Source organism: Aquarana catesbeiana, linkage group LG06, assembly GCF_042186555.1.
Source record: "Aquarana catesbeiana isolate 2022-GZ linkage group LG06, ASM4218655v1, whole genome shotgun sequence".
NCBI classification, from domain to species: Eukaryota; Metazoa; Chordata; class Amphibia; order Anura; family Ranidae; genus Aquarana; species Aquarana catesbeiana.
The window spans coordinates 14,012,444-14,029,211 of record NC_133329.1 but is presented as its reverse complement, the minus strand read 5'-3'; positions in this window follow the sequence as shown (position 1 = coordinate 14,029,211).

Sequence of the window (16,768 nt, the reverse complement as noted above, 5' to 3'; positions counted from 1 at the left end):
GAACCTTGTCCCCATGTTGATTAGGACTAGGGCCTCTTCCCCACAACCGTTGGACGGTGGTTATGGGGGTCTGCGGGCAGGGGGCTTTGCGGAATCTGGAAGCCCCATTTAACAAGGGGACCCCCAGATCCCGACCCCCCTGTGTGAAATGGTAATGGGGTACAAAAGTACCCATACCATTTCACAAAAAAAGTGTCAAAAATGTTAAAAATTACAAGAGACGGGGCGCATGTGCGGCGTTGAGGAAGATGGATGCTTGAGACTGTAGCTCCGCTCCACTCGGGACTATAACAGCTTACGGAGGGCCATTAACAGCGATTTAAGTCTTTATTTTAGCACCCCTCAAGCCACCAACGCTCGGTGCATGCCTTCGAGGAGAAGGAAATCCAGAGGACCCTCTCAAAACACCCTGACCCACTATCTCCTTCGCACGAGGGATCGGCTCAGCATGCCTCAAGATGGCGCCGCCGGGAAGGGAGAATCTCCCGTTCCAGCCTCTCCGCCTCGATCGAATCCCTCTCCTTCCGCAAACACGGTGGGTGAGTACCATACCGCTCTCTCTAAGGCGGATTTGGATGTCTGCCTGGAGGCCATGTACACCAGATTGGCCACAAAATTTCAAACAGAGCTGCATAAGACATTTCACACTTTGTCACAGGAAATCGCGGCCTTAGGCTCATGTACTGAGCTCCTTGAAACGAAACACAACGAGCTGGCCCTGGCGTACAATGACCTCAGTCGTGAACATGAATCCCTGACCTTGGCTCTGACAGCTATTCAAACACAAGTCGAAGATCTCGACAATAGAAATAGGCGCAATAATTTGCGTCTGAGAGGCATCCCCGAGACCGAAACCAATTTAATCCCGATCGTGATCAGACTGTTTAAATCACTTCTTCCAGAACGGGATTCTGCAGCTTTTAAACGTGACCGTATCCACAGGGCACTGCGCCCGAAACCTCCTGATGATAAACCCCCCAGGAATATCGTCCTCTGCATGAAGGACTTTCTCATCAAGGAGGAAATCCTAAGAGCTGCCCGGAACAAGCCACAGATAACACTTGATGATCATCTTATCCAGATCTAACAACCCTGGACAGAAGAAGAAATCTGAAGGAAATCACCACTGCACTTCAATCTGCACATATTCGCTACAGATGGGGATTTCCATTCAAATTACAGGTCCCACATAATGGCACCACCTTCTCTGCCACCACCCTGCATGAGGGTCAAGAGATTCTGGTAAAACTTGGTCTCTTAGATGCATCTGCAATCCGACGCCCCCCCTCTACGCCCCGCCAGGCTCCCATCTGGCAAACACCACCACCCAGGAGAGATAGAAGGAGAATTCGATATGATATTGAAGAGGACCTCGTCATTCCACCACGCTGAAAAACTGCCGACTCCCACTATTGTAAAGTCACCCTGCACCTACTCCGCTCTGCATTTTTTAAGTGCGGCTGTCCCTTGGAGCTGTGCTATGTGCACCCCTCCCAGCAAGAAAGAGGTTTATTTTTACAGAATTGCTGGGATCGAGACCTAGCTGTCTCGCGAGTTACTGTATTTTGTGTCAGGTAAAGTTCTTTTTACCTTTACTTTACCTGACCCGGTTTGGATGTGGTCCTCCATGTCCTTTTTTTGTTTTCTTTGCTGTTGTTTTTTTTTGCTTTTTTGGTTTTTAAGTGTTGATAGCTTTTCCTTTCTAGCTGGTCAGCCAGTTCACAGCCTGAAATTTTTTTCCAGCATTTGGTACTTTTATGAAACTACCAAGCCTACCGTTGTATATTTTCACCTTCTTGTACATGTTTTCAGTGTTTACAATTTGTTGGGTGGGACTATGGGGGTACCCCTGCTGGATGTGTTGTATCTTAGCTTGAGAATACACTTTCACCCCCTAGGATGGTTTATTCTGAACCTTCTCACACCTGATAGGAATCAAATAACGAAAAATGGTTATTACGTGTATCTCACATAACGTGAAGGGATTCAATTCCCCTATAAAGAGACGTAAGGCCTTTGACATGTATGGGCACCTTGGTGCTAAGATTCTCCTGTTACAGGAGACACATTTTTCCCATTCCTCGCACCCTAAATTCTTCCATAGAAATTTCCCCCAATCGTTTTACTCCCTTTACTCATCCAAAAGCAGGGGTGCCGCCATTTTTTTGCATGCTTCTCTACCTATAGAGGTTAAACAATGTTTCAAAGACAAGGATAGCAGATTTATGATTATCAAGGGTGTGTTACATAATAGAGAAATAACAATTGCCAGTGCATACGCCCCCAATGATGCACCTGCTTCCTTTTTCAAATCCTTCTTTGATAAATTGACCTCCTTGAACTCTCCTCATATCATAATAGGAGGAGATTTCAACTTAGTAGCTAACCCTACTCTTGACAGATCCTCCTCCACCAAGATCTCCAAAGCGTTCCCCAGGTCTCTTACTCAAGGCCTTTTGGATCACCAGCTGGTGGACACCTGGAGAACGCACAATATGGGGCTCAAGGAATTCACTTTTTACTCTCACCCCCACAATAGTTACCCAGGTTGGATTACATATATAGCACCCCCATTATATTGGCAAACTCCACCAAGGCTACGATCCACCCCTGTGTTTGGTCAGACCATCACGTGACGTCTTTTACTACTGAATTTATAGGGTTGGCCCCAACACCATACATATGGAGACTGAACGAAGCATTGCTGTCGGAAGTCGTGGTCGAATCCGAGACAGCTAAATCGATAGAGGAATACTTCTCCCTAAATGCCCTTCCCGACACCCCTCCCTCCTTTTTATGGACAACCCATAAAGCAGTCATAAGAGGTAAACTAATCAGCATAGCATCTTCCCACAATAAGAGTCACAGACAAAAAATATTGACTCTTACCACTGATCTAGACTGCATATACAAAAACACTAATTTGTTAGGCCTAGATTCAACTAGAAAATTAATAGACCAAAAGCGCCTTGAATTAGACCTCCATTGGTGCAAAGCCAAAATTTTATTACACAACAACGCCACCTCCACTTTATTTGCAAGAAAGCTAAATCAGTCATTCCGCCCCACACATGTATATAAACTCTCCTCAAATACGGGTCTACCCACCTCCCATCCCAAGGAAGTACTTCAAATATTTGAACAATTCTATTCCTCCCTCCTATCTCCGAACCCAAACTCTCCTACCCCTGCAGACGACACATGGTTCCAGGACATTCATATCCCCACTCTCTCAACTTCACAAGTTGAGAAGCTCAATGCCCCTATCACCACCTCGGAGGTTCTCAATGTCATTAAATCCCTTAAGACAGGCTCTGCCCCGGGCCCTGATGGCTTTTCAGCCATTTACTACAAAAAATTTGCCACTTTACTCTCCCCGGCCTAGTCCAATTATTAATTGGATTCTACAAGGAGGTAACTTTCCAGAGGAGATGTTGCTGGCAAATATGTCCCTGATCCCCAAACCTAACAAAAATCACTTACTCCCCCAAAATTATAGGCCAATTTCAGTCATGAATAATGATGTGAAAATCTTCAGCAGAATCCTAGCGGACAGGTTGGCATCTATTATCTCCTCTCTTATCTCACCTTTCCAGTCAGGATTCATCCCCCACAGATTTATAACAGATAACATTAGATTAGCCTCTAACACCATCCAGGACTCCAACTTAAATTCCCGTAAACTCTTTTTACTCAGTCTGGACATACACAAGGCGTTCGATAGCGTCTCCTGGAGCTATTTAAATACGCTTCTACAACGTATGGGATTTCGGGAGGAATTTCTACAGGGGTTTCGTGCCCTTTATGTAAACCCTAAAACTCAAATTAAAATCCCGGGCTGTAGTTCCGAATTCTTCTCCATAGGGAGAGGCACTCGGCAAGGATGTCCACTTTCCCCTCTAATTTTTGCCCTCGCCCTGGAACCCCTGGCCATTGCGATTCTTAACAACCAAAATATATCAGGTTACACCAGGGGCCTCTCTTCCTATAAGTTCTGTATGTACGCAGACGACGTCCTTCTGTTCCTAACAAATCCACACATTTCCCTACCAAACCTCCTCCAAACATTATCATATTTTGCGGGAGTCTCCGGCCTTAAGATCAATGTCTCGAAATCAATCGCCCTCCCGCTGGGCTTTTCTCCAGCGGAGGTGCAACAATTTAAAAATACCTTTCACTTTGTATGGAAGGAAACCTGTCTATCATATCTGGGCATTGATCTGGCGGGAGACTTTAGCGAATTTTTTTACCACAATTACCCCCTCATGATCTCTAAACTGAAGAAAACACTTCAATCATGGTCTCAGCTTCATATGTCTTTTCTAGGCAGAGTCACAGCCCTTAAAATGGTGATACTTCCCAGATTGTTGTATCTTTTTCGGTCCCTCCCTATTAGAGTTTCTAAATCTTACCTCCTCGCCTTTCAGGCCCAATTTATCTGGCAAGATAAACCCCCTAGATTTGCCAGGGAAGTCCTCTATCGATCTCCTAAGAGGGGAGGCTTAGGTGTCCCCCGTATTTGGCCATACTATATCGCTTGCAGATTTGCACAACAAGCCCAGTGGAACATCAGAGATTCCAAGGTCCCATGGGTCAAATTCGAGCAGGACTCTATTGCCCCATTATATCTACCTGGATTAATGTGGTCCTCCTGCCCCCTCCTCACAGAAGTCTCTAACAAAAACTTAATAGTCACAGTCAGTCTGAAACTCTGGAATACATATAAGAAGAAATACAATCTCCTCTCTCAGCCCCCCCTGGGTGCTTCCTATGTTGGTGACCCTAGATTTCCAACTGCCTTTCCTCACCCGGAACTATTTGAAGGGTGGATCCAACATAACCTGATCACTTTAGGGGACTTCCTTGAAGATTCCAAATTTATTTCATTTGCTACATTTAAATCCCGCTTTCTTATCCCTGATAGGGAATTCTATCATTTCCTTCAGATAAGACATTTTTTTCAACACCATTACCTCCCCCTCCACTCAGACCACTCGACACTATATGAGGATCTGTGTCGTACTGCTCCCCGTCAAAGGGGTCTTATCTCACAGATCCATGGCTCCCTGGTGTCGGTTGAGGACTCTCCGACCCTGAACTACAGATCTCAATGGGAACAGGACCTAGCATTGGACCAAGATGTCATAGACTGGGATAGGGGATGGTTGAACATATGTAAATGTTCAAAGTCCCTTACTACAAAAGAGACAGCCATTAAACTCATAACAAGATGGTATTATACCCCCACACGTATACAAAAAATTTACCCGCAGTCCTCTCCCAATTGCTTCAGAGGTTGCACCCATTTAGGCACATACATACACACCTTCTGGGAGTGTGAAAAATTGCAACCCACCTGGAAAGAAATACTAAAATTGATTGACAAATTAGTAGGAAATCCCGTTAATCTCACCTTCCATCATTGTATCCTATTTCAAGATATTCCTGAGATCACCAAACCCTTGATGAGGTTAATTCACTCAATATGTATTGCTACGCTTTGGGGTATAGCTCTTCACTGGAAATCCTCTTCGATCCCTTTTGCACAAATCATTTCTCGTATAGATTCTATGAGGATAACTGAGAAAATATTTCACACCTTACACGATTCCATACCTATATTTGATGCTAAATGGAACCCTTGGTTCCTTCTCAGGCTTCAAGACTGACCATGTAACATTATGTTTGACTAAGCTTCATTTTTTTCCTTTTTCTCAGTTTTTTATCCTTTTTCTTTTATGATTTGTTTCTGGACCCCTCCACTTTGGTTTTATTATGATGATTTTGCTAAATTATGATATCCTACCAGTACTGAATGTAATTCAATTTATTTTCACTGTGATATATGGCTCATAGGCTTAACTGTGAATGTACGTTCTTGATCGGACCTCCTAAGGTTATCATACTTCACTGTAGGATATTGTTCCTAATGCTACTTTCTATGTACGTGTTTTCTTTTTCACTATCCTCAATAAAAATCCTTTGAAAACAAAAAAAAATTACAAGAGACAGTTTTTGACAATTTCTTTATTTAAATTCTACTTCTTCCCATCTTCTTCAGGTCTTCTTCCTTCCTTCCTTCCCCTGAAGGGTCTGGTATGGAATTTAGGGGGACCCCCACACCATTGTTTTTTCAAATTTTGATTCGGGGTTCCCCTGTGGGGAATTCCCATGCAGTTTTTATCAATGAACTTTTATGTGTATTGTCGGACCGGCAATTCAATAATAGCCGCGAGTAGTTTTAAATGACTTTTTTTCCTTTGAAATGTCATTTTGCTGTCAGACTGTTCTAAACACAGGAAACATGCGCCCCTTTACAGGCATTCTATAGACACCCCCCAGGTATGAAATTTAAAGGGATATTACACTTTTATTGTTTCACTTTAAGCATTATTAAAATCACTGCTCCTGAAAAAACGGCAATTTTAAAACTTTTTTTTGCATTGATCCATGTCCCCTGGGGCAGGACCCAGGTCCCCAAACACTTTTTATGACAATAACTTGCATATAAGCCTTTAAAATTAGCACTTCTGCTTATTCATGTTCGTGTCCCATAGACTTTAACGGCGTTCGCGTGTTCGAACAACATTTTTGCCTGTTCGCATGTTCTGGTGCGAACCGAACGGGGGGGTTGTTCGGCTCATTTCTACTCACTGTGGAACCTAAGGGGTTAGTCTTCTGCATTGTGTAAAAAGGCTGTGTGATCCTGTCCACTCTGATTCTCCCCTTCTTCCACTGTCTCAAATCCTGGGTGCACTCTGCACATGCTTAGTTTGGGGTGTATTGCTAGAGAGTTTTTTTTTTATTTTTTTTCTTGGGAGAGTGCATGTGACCAGCACAGGGCCAATCAGCACTGTTCAGAAAGAGGGTCAGGGGTCCTCCTACAAGCTTTAACCAGCCACTGATAGAAGTCACAAGACTGCTATATACTGCTGATGAGAGAATAAATTAAATTTAGCAGTTTATATTTACTAAAACAAATTTACATGTTCTGTGTACTGAGGGAGACCAGATATAGTGAATGCAGGGTCCTGGGGAGACCAGATATAGCAACTGCAGGCTCCTGGGGGGACCAGATATAGTGAATGCAGGCTCCTTGGGAGACCGGATATAGTGACTGCAGGCTCCTGGATAGACCAGATATAGTGACTGCAGGCTCCTGGGGAGATCAGATATAGTGAATGCAGGCTCCTGGGGAGATCAGATATAGTGAATGCAGGCTCCTGGGGAGAGCAGATATAGTGAATGCAGACTCCTGGGGAGACCAGATATAGTAACTGCAGGCTCCTGGATAGACCAGATATAGTGACTGCAGGCTCCTGGGGAGATCAGATATAGTGAATGCAGGCTCCTGGGGAGAGCAGATATAGTGACTGCAGGCTCCTGGGGAGACCAGATATAGTGACCGCAGGCTCCTGGGGAGACCAGATATAGTGAATGCAGGCTCCTGGGGAGACCAGATATAGTGACTGCAGGCTTCTGGGGAGACCAGATATAGTGACTGCAGGCTCCTGGGGAGACCAGATATAGTGAATGCAGGCTCCTCGGGAGACCAGATATAGTGAATGCAGGCTCCTCAGGAGACCAGATATAGTGACTGCAGGCTCCTGGGGAGACCAGATATAGTGAATGCAGGCTCCTCAGGAGACCAGATATAGTGAATGCAGGCTCCTGGAGAGACCAGATAAAGTGACCGCAGGCTACTCGGGAGACCAGATATAGTGACCGCAGGCTCCTGGGGAGACCAGATATAGTGACCGCAGGCTCCTGGGGAGACCAGATATAGTGACTGCAGGCTCCTCAGGAGACCAGATATAGTGAATGCAGGCTCCTCGGGAGACCAGATATAGTGAATGCTGGCTCCTCGGGAGACCAAATATAGTGAATGCAGGCTCCTCGGGAGACCAGATATAGTGAATGCTGGCTCCTGGGGAGATCAGATGATCAGATATAGTGACTGCAGGCTCCTGGGGAGAGCAGATATAGTGACTGCAGGCTCCTCGGGAGACCAGATATAGTGAATGCAGGCTCCTCGGGAGACCAGATATAGTGAATGCAGGCTCCTCGGGAGACCAAATATAGTGAATGCAGGCTCCTCGGGAGACCAGATATAGTGAATGCAGGCTCCTCGGGAGACCAGATATAGTGAATGCTGGCTCCTGGGGAGATCAGATGATCAGATATAGTGACTGCAGGCTCCTGGGGAGAGCAGATATAGGGACTGCAGGCTCCTCGGGAGACCAGATATAGTGAATGCTGGCTCCTCGGGAGACCAAATATAGTGAATGCAGGCTCCTCGGGAGACCAGATATAGTGAATGCTGGCTCCTCGGGAGACCAAATATAGTGAATGCAGGCTCCTCGGGAGACCAGATATAGTGAATGCTGGCTCCTGGGGAGATCAGATGATCAGATATAGTGACTGCAGGCTCCTGGGGAGAGCAGATATAGTGACTGCAGGCTCCTCGGGAGACCAGATATAGTGAATGCAGGCTCCTCGGGAGACCAGATATAGTGAATGCAGGCTCCTCGGGAGACCAGATATAGTGAATGCTGGCTCCTGGGGAGATCAGATGATCAGATATAGTGACTGCAGGCTCCTGGGGAGAGCAGATATAGTGACTGCAGGCTCCTCGGGAGACCAGATGATCAGATAGAGTGACTGCAGGCACTGGGGAGAGCAGATATAGTGAATGCAGGCTCCGGGGGAGAGCAGATATAGTGACTGCAGGCTCCTGGGGAGAGCAGATATAGTGAATGCAGGCTCCGGGGGAGAGCAGATATAGTGACTGCAGGCTCCTGGGGTTAGTAACACTTTAAGGTAAAAAACCTTCTACCTTTAAAACCACTATAATGCAAAAAAGTAGTAAATGCACACTGATCATAAGATCAATATTTTTTGCAGTTACTACTTTTTCTTGCAAAAAGGTGGACCGTTATTTTGACCACTTGCGGACCGCCCACCATAGATATACTGCAGCAGGGCAGCCGCTCTGCCCCACATCGTGTACCTAGTACGTGATCCGACGCTTCCAGGTCTGGGAGCTGATCAGCGGGTACCGCCGACTTGATGTCCGCTGGTCTGCTGATCCTTTAGTTGCGGCATTATATCAGTTGGGAAGGCATGGATTCTGTGTTCCTGCAAACCAGGGGCACTGATCCATGCTTTCCCCCCTAGTGCAAGCACAGTAAGAAAACACCAGCTGGGCACACATTTAACCCTTTGACCGCCCTAGATGTTAACCCCTTCCCTGCCAGTGTCAGTACATATTTTTTAGCACTGATCACTGTATTAGTGTCACTGGTTCCCAAAAAGTGTCAATTAGTGTCCAAATTGTCCGCCACAATATCGCAGTCTCGCTATAAGTTGCTGATCGTCGCCATTATTATTAAAAATTTGAAACAATAAATAAATATATCCCCTATTTTGTAGACGCCATAACTTTTGCACAAACCAAGCTATATACTCTTATGCCGCGTACACACGGTCGGAATTTCCCACAACAAATGTGCGATGGGAGCTTGTTGTCGGAAATTCCGACCGTGTGTGGGCTCCATCGGACATTTTCCGTCGGAATTTCCGAAAAACAAAATTTGAGATCTGGATCTCAAATTTTCCGACAACAAAATCCGTTCTCGTAAATTCCGATCGCATGTACACAATTCCGACGCATAAAGTTCCACGCATGCTCTGAATCAAGCAGAAGAGCCGCAGTGGCTATTGAACTTCATTTTTCTCAGCTCGTCGTACGTGTTGTACGTCACCGCGTTCTTGCCGTTCGGAATTTCCGACAACATTTGTGTGACCGTGTGTATGCAAGACAAGTTTGAGCCAACATCCGTCGGGGAAAAAAAACATGGATTGTGTTGTCGGAGTGTGCGATCGTGTGTACAAGGCATAACTGGGATTTTTTTTTTTTTTTTTTACCAAAATGATGTAGCAGAATTCATAATGGCCTAAATTTATGAAGAAATTCGATATTTTTTTTTTCCCAATTTTTTTTATTTGATGTTTTATAGCAGAAAGTAAAATATATTGTTTTTTTTTCTTTTTTTTTCTTAAATTTGTCGCTTTTTTTTTTTTTTATAGCGCAAAAAATAAAAACCACAGAGGTGATAAAATACCAGCAAGAAAGCTCTATTTGTGGGGAAAATAAGGGCATCAATTTTATTTGGGTACAACGTCGCACGACCACGCAATTATCAGTTAAATTAACTCAGTGCCGAATCTCAAAAAATGGCCTGGTCATAAGGGAGGGGAGGGGGTGGCGTAAATCTTCCGGCGGTCAAGTGGATAAGATAAAAAAAAAAAAAAAAAACTTCTGCCTTTTTAAACCACTTTAATTGCAAAACAAGTAGAAAAATGCACAACGATCATAAGATCAATATTTTTACAGTTACGACTTTTGTTTGCAAAAGGTGGAACTCCCATCATTTTCCTCCTTCCTGCATTGCCCCCCCCCCCCCCAGCTAAAATGTGAAAGCATGTACTGTATATCGTGTAAAATGTCTGCATTCTGGTAACTGCATAAGGTTAATACCTGTAATATTAATAATATATCAGCAATGTCCTGGTACTGCTTTTGCTCCCTCCCCTATCAATTAGAGTAGGAGGTGCTTTCACTAGTTGTTCCTCCCTATGCATTATACATATCAATCACACGGACACATTGTAACATTTCCACCATCTGTATTCTACACATTAAAGTAAATGTAAATTCTCTTGTGCGTTTTTTTTTTTTTTAAATAACAAATATGTTATACTTACCTGCAGTTGGTTTTGCACAGAACAGCCCCGACCCTCCTCTTCTCAGGTCCCTCTTTGCTGCTCCTAGTCCTTCCCTCCTTTGAGTGTCCCTCAGCCAGCAGCTTGCTACAAGGGGCACCCAGGTCAGAACTCCGTGTATCTATTCAGACAAGGAGCCCCGCCCTAGCCCCAACCCTCTCTCCCCTGATTGGCTAACTGACTTTGATTGACAGCCACGGGAGCCAATAGAGCCACTGCTCTGTCTCAGCCAATCAGGAGGAGTGTACTGGATGGCTGAGGGGATCCTGTACATTGCAGGAGAGAGAAGGCGCTCAGGTAGGTAATTAAGGGGGTGCTGAGGGAGGCTGCTTCTCACAGTAGGTTTTTTATCTTAATGCATAGAATGCACCTTCTACCTTTACAACTCCTTTAATTGCATGGATAGGAGGTGGTAGTCCGCACCACATTTCGATACTTACCTTCTCTTTATATCTCTGAGCACGTTGTCTTCTCTGTTTGATGGAAATCTGCTTCCTATTCTGAGGCTTCAACCGGCTCTACACAAAGTGAAAGTGAAAGGAGCTATGTGTCTAAAGATAAGACGCCACACCTTTCATCCAACCTGCAGAACTTCCACTCAAAGGGAAACTCTACTCAGATGACACTGTTTTATAATCAAGGTAAAAGATTTTAAATAATATATGGATAAGTAAAGCTTAAACAAAAAAAAATAGGCAAAAGTCAGACATGATAGTGTAAAGAGAGGAGGCAGGCCTAAAACAGTGTAAAAAAATAAATTAGGGAAAGTTAAAGTTTGCCTGATTGGGAGTGCCGTGATGGTCTGGTGGGGTCTTGGTGACTTGGGAGGGGTTGAAAGCAGTACATGGACAGTGGAGTTCAACGACTGAATAGGAAACTTCACACCCACCCTGCCCGTGTTGTTTCTTTGTTTTGTGGTTGGTGTATTGCATAGCAGCCTAGTGGTTGTTGGTCTTTGATGGTCTTTTAGCATGCTTCGGGACCTATCTGTGGTATGGCATTCTCAGGTGCATTCTGGTTACCGATAGTTTAGGAATATGCAAAAATGGAATCACTGCTGATAGTGAGGTTTGTTGCGACTGAAAGCCTATTCTCATCTCTAATGGGATGTGTTTGGTGTCTTCAAAGACCAGCAAGCTTAGTTGTTTCTGGATTAAGGTTCTGAAGAAGATGGCTCGATCTTCGAAACACAAAGGTAGGTCATCTTACATAGGGTGCCCTGAAGAAGTCACGTGATTTGACGCAACGCGTAGGCACGCATCCGGAAATACGTCATTGCGGACCGGAAGTGACGTAGCGAGTATTGCTATAACGCTGTTCCCATCGCTGTTTGGCGTTTTTTGTTTACGTTTATTCGGAGGAAGTGACGGCCCCCTCCCCCAGAAGGATTAGGACGCCATCACCACCACTGCATGAGAGTGACCACAGACCCATTGGAAGTATATAGGCACCCCTACTGTGGAACAGAGGCCCTACCAAGTGGAGGAAGTGACGCCCCCCTCCCTCCGGAAGGAGTAGGACGCCATTGTCATCACTGCACCAGAGTGACCACAGACCTATTGGAAGCACACAGGCACTTTTATCGTGCCATAGAGGTGAGAGTTCTGGGAGCCCCGAGTGGGTATCCGTTACCACGAACAGTCACCAGATCACCTAGCAACGCATGTTCACCCACCAGTCACAGTATATGTTATGTTTTGTGCTTTTATTGAGTGATTCTTATTTTGATTAGCCCTTTGTCACTATGATACACCTGCTACATGTTTTTTAATCTGCACATATTGCTCTACCCCATTAGGGGATTGATATTTCATTTTTCAGGTGTGTAGTTTATGCATTTATTCATTTACTTCATTTTGTGTTGCGCAGAATCACTTACACAATCCATTACGATTGTGCCCTTTTTTAGTTTATTAGTAGTGTAAGGTGTTCACTATTTGATTTTGCAGCATCACTAAGAATACATCACCACTATTATTTCATTTCATTATTTCACTTAGTTTTAGGTAGTAGCGCAGAAGTCTTTCTTTTTAGATTTTTACATCTTACATAGGTACCCAGGGTTGGAAGATCTGCTAAAGAAGAGTCTGTAGCCATTTCAGGCGGTCATACACAGCCAGTGCTCGGCTGGCTGAAATTCTGTGGGAATTCCACTTGCCTGTAAACTGCCTGATTTGTGACATGCCCACCAGGTGGAACTCAACTTTGGCAATGCTGCAGCAGCTGCACATGCAGCAGAGGGGAATCACAAGTATTTGTGTGAGTATGGCACAACGACACGCTTGGGCTGGCTCTGCTTTTTTTCCCCACGCCAATGGCTGATGATGAAGGATGCTTGCACTGTGCTGTCACCATTTGAGGAGGCCACAAGGATGGTGAGCTGTGACAATGCATGCAGTGCCATGCACCAGTGACACAAATCCCTATTGTGTTCTTGCTGGAGCAGACTCTGTGTGGCATTATGGACAGGGCACCCGAGGCAGAGCAGCGGGAGGAAGAGGAGGACTTTATTTCCTCTCAAGGCCCACTTTATGTAGACACCATTCTTGCCACGCCACAAAACACACGAGGAGGAGCAGGATCCTGGCAGTTTTGGAGGCATTGAAACAGCAGAAGACATACGTCACTGGTGGCCCGTCCATAGGGGGTGCCCGACAGCTGACCAAACCCCCCCCCCCCCCCCTCAGGCAGTCACAAAAAAAATGAATTTTTTTTTTAACATGAGCCCTTTAAAAAAAAAAAGAAAAAAAAAGTCCTTAAGTGCACTGTGTTCAGGCAACGGGCACAGTGCACTATGGGAAGCGCCACGTCAATGCAGATGCGGCGCTTCATTGGCGTGATCCACTGCTTTGTTCTCAGTGTGAGAACAAAGTCACTTCTGGCGCCCAGCGAGCTACAAAAAATATGGGGCTCCGCTGGGGACACAGATGTAAGGAGGGGCTCTGCTGGGGACACAGATGTAAGGAGGGGCTCTGCTGGGGACACAGATTTAAGGAGGGGCTCCGCTGGGGATGCAGATGTAAGGAAGGGCTCCGCTGATGGGGACACAGATGTAAGGAGGGGCTCCGCTGATGGGGACACAGATGTAAGGAGGGGCTCCACTGATGGGGACACTGATGTAAGGAGGGACTCCGCTGGGGACCCAGATGTAAGGAGGAACTCCGCTGATGGGGGCGCATATGTAAGGAGGGGCTCCGCTGGGGACACTGATGTAAGGAGGGACTCTGCTGATGGGACCTGATGTAAGGATGGATTCCGCTGGGGGCACCTGATGTAAGGACAGACGTCACTGGGGGCACCTGATCAAAGGACGGACTCCGCTGGGGACTCCTGATGTAAAGACGGACTCCGCTGGGGACACCTGATGACATCTGGTGGCAGGCAGGTGATACACTCAGGGCTCCACCTGATTCTGCATTATGGTGAGTTGAATGATTTAATTTTATATTACAATGTAATAATAGAAATAATGCGTTTCAATCATCCTGACACCATAACAACCATGGTGCCGGGATGATTGAAGTGCTAACACCAGGTGTTTGGAGAATCTTTATGTGCTGATTGTTAAACTTTCTAGAATACACATATTTCTATTGTTGTGTAGGATCTGGGCCTGTTGTCCCTCCCTCTCTCCCTCCCTCTCCCTCCATCCCTCGTTCATCTCATATGCACACCCCTTAGAGCCGCACCATTTAAGCCACGCCCACTACTTCACTGAAACCGCGCCCAATTTCACCAAATGGGAGGGGTCAAAAAGGAAGGGCGGTGCTTGATGCCCCCCATCCTAAAACTTCACCAGCCTCCACTGACATATGTCACAGTAACAGATGGTTTTCCATCCCCAAAAACTTTGGGAGTAGTATGTGGCTGGGGGTAGGCAGTTCCAGATACTGTAATTCTCAGTGACCCCGAGGAGTCTGCTTCTAATGCCTCCACAAACTTGCGGTGCATGGGCTCCCTCATGCTTTAAAGCCTGCAAAAGGACCCGAGAATATGTGGCATCAAGGAGAAGGATCACTATTGTTAGCAACCCTCCTTGACCACCATTACAAGGGGAAAGTCTCAGAACTCATCCCGTCCCCACAGAGGGAGCAGAAAATGAAATCTCTTGAGGTCACCTTAAAGAGGAATTTGTTGAATGCTTTTCCCAACTCTGGTAGGTTACAGTGTCGTGGAAAACGTAGTTTTGAGGCTTCTGTTGGTCAAGAGAGGAGCGGTGGAGAAGGGGGCCGCCTAAGTGATGCATTTCACAAATTTTTTAGTCCTCGACACCCAGAGCTGTCAGCTTCCACATCCCATCGACAGCATTGGCATCATATGGTGGACCATTATCTATGGGCAAAAACAGAGATGGATAGCTATTCAGTTGACATTCCACTGGGTTACTGGGTCATGAGAATAGACCACTGGCCAGAACTTGCACAGTATTTAAAGCAGACTATAACTCATTATTAAGTTATATCATTTTCCTTGTCTCCTCCCCCTCTCTTATACACCATTGCAGATTTTTTTAATTTTACTTTAAAGCGGAGTTCCACCCAAAAATGGAATTTCCACTTTTCCGGTTCCTCCCACCCTCCGGTGTCACATTTGGCACCTTTCGGGGGGAGCAGATACCTGTCTAATACAGGTATTTTTCTCCCACTTCCGGGCATAGATACCCGAGCCACCCGCGGGTATCTATGCCACCTCTGCCACCTCCTCACCCCCGCTGTCTTCTGGGAGACACACAGGTCCCAGGAGACAGCAGGGACCAGTGGGATAGTGTAGCGCGAGTCGTGCATGCGCAGTAGGGAACCAGGAAGTGAAGCCGCAAGGCATGCATTCTCAATCAATAACTAGTCCTTGGACTTTTATGTTTTATTGAGGGAATATAAACTTGGACAGGGATAAGGGATTATGGGATGTCCAAACTGGATTCAGCAATGACTTGGAGGACAACTTTTCTATGTACAACATGCAGCAGATTCCACTCCTTCCGGAATAATGTCATTCCTTAATGGATCAGTAGCAAATATCCCATCTGCTTTTAGGAGCTGTATGTTCCCTTTATAGAAATAGCAAACTCCCAACTGTATGTATGTTTCCTTAGTAGAAAATTGCAACGCACCTGGCTTCTATGAGTGAGTCCCAGAGAGGGGGGGGGGTTAAAGTAAGTTGTGACACTGTCCCTTTTATGTCTAGCTGAATATTGCATCCAGCTGCCTCCCCCACCCTGTTGGCTTTGGGGGTGGTAGGTAGAGGTACTCACACTGTCACTTGAAATCCTAGATGAGACTGAAGGGTGGTGGTGATCCCTCTGGTCATACTGCTTCTTTTCTTCCTTCCTCAGCTCCTGCCTGGAGGCAGAGCCCCCCAGCCCCGGGGTCCCCACCAAGCCTCATGATCCTCAACTCAGCATTCCATACTCCAATCAGCAACAACCCCCACTGGCCAAACTCTTTAATATTTGTGGGCACAAACCACCCTGCCAGGCCTCACACCTGGGGATTGGTCAAACTCCCATAAATATTCAGATCCCCGCCCCTGTACCTCCACCCACTAGCTTCTAGAAGTTTCTGGAAACTTTCAGAACCAGGGGGAGGTGACAGAGGCCTGACCTGCAGAGCCATCCAGACCTGACCTGAGTTTAAACCCCACAGAGATCCTCACTTTAGCTTCTTGTCATCCAAATGAAATTTACAATATCTAACAATGTACACTATTTTTACAATAGCAGCTTTCAGTAAAATAATCCTAGATGATTCCGCCATATTTAGGCACTTCCTGTTATAAGGTGACAACACACTGTCCCTGTGTCCAGTTATGTTTCTGTGTTGTCACCCTGTCACACCAGCTTCTGATGGAGACCATAAGTAGCCATTTCAACACACATTACACAGATATGGTCCTCTGTTGTCACCATCAGGAAACCTGCCCTAAAAGTCATGCAGTCACCGCTGGACTGCATGTAGGCAGGAAGTGGCTGTAAAGATGCTCCAGG